Below are 2,499 nucleotides of genomic sequence, written 5' to 3'. Positions count from 1 at the left end.
CACGGCCTGCCCTGGATCTGTCCTGGCTCTGCCCCGGAGGCGCCCGGTCTCGCAGCCTGCCCTAGTTTCCCTCCAGGGAGGTTCCTCTCTCCGGAGCCTGTCGTGCAGCTCCCAGTATCCAGCGCCCTGCGCGAGCCGAGCTTGGCAGGCGCCTCCTGAGCTGCTCCAGTGATGGGCGAGGCGAGGGGCGGGGGCTGGTGCAGACAGACACCCTCCCCCCAAGCTCCAGGCAGGAACGGAAAATTCCTAGAGCCCCCCTGGCACCGGGCTGGGCAGGTGGCATCGTGCTGGCCCTGGCACCTGGGCGAGGGAGGCCTGGCAGGACCAGGTGCCCAGCGGGGGCAGCGATCCCAGGGGGTCCGTGTCCCAGCCCTAACACAGCCCGCGGCAGCTGGTGGCTCCGGTGCCAAGTCCCGGCAGGGCTGTGTGGTCACTTCCACTGGGAGCCGGGTCCCAGGAACCCCGACTTCTGCCCGTCCTCGGCCCCGTCACCCCACTCCCTAGACGCAGGGTCCTGCCCCGGAGTGTCTGTGCCCCTCAGACAGTGCCTGAGCCCTGCTGCCTGGGCCCTGCCTCCAGTCGGGGGGCTCCCTCGGGGGGTCCCCAGCACGGCCACACAAATTGGGGCAGAGCTGGGGCAGGGGCTGCCAGGCTGGGGGAGGCTACCCCCCCAGACTGAGCCATTCACAGGCAGCAGCAACCCATTGCTCTGAATGCTGCGGGAACCAGCCTGGCAATGTCCCCCCAGCTCCTGCCCCCCAACCCCAGGCCCCGACCTCACCCCAGCCCGGCAGCCGGGGTCCCCCCACGCCGGGGCTGGGCCGGGAGCGCCCGAGCCTGGCATGCTGACGTGGGCGCCGGTCGGCTCTTTGAAGCGGCGGGTGAGACAGTGATCAGAGCGGGGGGGGGGGGCTGCGCTCCCCCCGTCGGCTCCTCAAAGGGAGACGCTGTCGGCGCGGCTCCGACACCCAGACAACTCGTCAGGGCGGCTTCAAAGCTGCGTCTCCGTGTTCCCGGTGCCGCCTGGCAGCCCCTCCCCCGGCCCCGTGAGACAGCTGGCAGCAGAGGGGCGGCCGGGGGGGGAAGTGCCCAGGCTGCAGACCCGGCGATGCCCCCCCCCCCCGGCGCTCGGCCACGCAGCTCCCGCAGGGCAGCATCGGGGCCTGGGGCCTGGCATCTCCACGGGCCGCCCCTTCCTAAGAGCCGAGGGGCTGCCACGGGCCCCCGTTAGAACAGTCGGTCGGTGCCCCCCCGGCCACGGCCACGTGCCCGCTGCCACCCGGGGCAGGGCCCAGCCCACAGAAACAGCCACCAGCCGCCACATTCCCAGGAGCCTGGGATCCCAAGATGGGGTGACGAGGGGGGGCCCAGCTGGGACCCAGCCCCCACCTCTGTACCTGCCTCCGATGGGGCAGCACAAAGCCTGTATCCTCTCCTTCGACACCAGAGCATCCTCCCGCCCCGGGCACCGCAGCCCCTGCCCCCTCTGCCCCCTCTACACCACCCCGATCCCCTGCGCTCTCCCCCTCCTGTGCTCTGTTCTGCCCCACTCCCCCTAGGGACAGCACCGAGCTCCCCCCAGCTCCCCACTCCCATCGTGCCCCCTGCGGAGACCGGGCAGCAGGGAGGGCGCCAGCTCCTTAGCGGTCCCTGAGCCAGCGGGACAGACCAGGCTGCTCGGGGGCAGGCTGGCTCCGAGTGTTGGCACGGGGTGGGGAGAGGTGCCTGGCACAGCCGTGGCCCCCCAGAGCCAGTGCAGCCCTTCCCCAGCCCCACACCGGCACCGGGGACCCAGTCCTGCCAGGGCCCAGGGACTGCCCCAGTGTGCACACGGGTCCATCCATCCATGTCTGCGTGTCTCACGCACGGCTGGGCCAGCGTGTGCCCGTGCCGGTCTGCATGGTGCGTGTGTGTGTGTACCCTGTGCCAGTGTCTGCATGGTGCGTGTGCATGCACTCTGTGTGTGTGCGTGTGTATCTGAGCACTGTGTATTGTGTGGCCGTGCCTGTGTGTGTACATGGTGTGTGTAGGGCGTGTGCAGGGCCGTGCTTCGGCATAGGTGGGGGACCCCTGGGTCTTAGTGTCCATCCTCCGGCCTCCTCCTCTCCCTGCTGCAGCCTGGTGACTTACTCCGGAGGGATCTCGGTGAAAACGCCTCCAGCCGCCTGCCCTATCAGCCCAGCCTTGACACTGTTCAAGAGCCATTGGAGGGGCAATGAAGCCATTTCACAGGCCAGGGATATACTGTCAGTTTGTGAATCTACTGACAAAACCAGCTGTGCGTCACTGTCGTATTTACTCAGAACATGTCAGTCTACAGGACCCTAGTTTAACATTTGCTGTAGAAATATTTCATTAGTGAGTTGGTGAAGTTTATAAAATCAAACAGGAGTACTTGTGGCACCTTAGAGACTAACAAATTTATTAGAGCATAAGCTTTCGTGGGCTACAACCCATTTCTTCGGATGCATATAGAGTGAAACATATATTGAGGAGATA

The sequence above is a fragment of the Terrapene carolina genome, unplaced genomic scaffold (assembly GCF_002925995.2).
Source record: "Terrapene carolina triunguis isolate 2854851 unplaced genomic scaffold, T_m_triunguis-2.0 Scaffold1032, whole genome shotgun sequence".
In the NCBI taxonomy this organism is placed as follows: domain Eukaryota; kingdom Metazoa; phylum Chordata; order Testudines; family Emydidae; genus Terrapene; species Terrapene triunguis.
The sequence above is the reverse complement of the archived record's forward strand: the minus strand, read 5'-3'. Positions refer to the sequence as shown.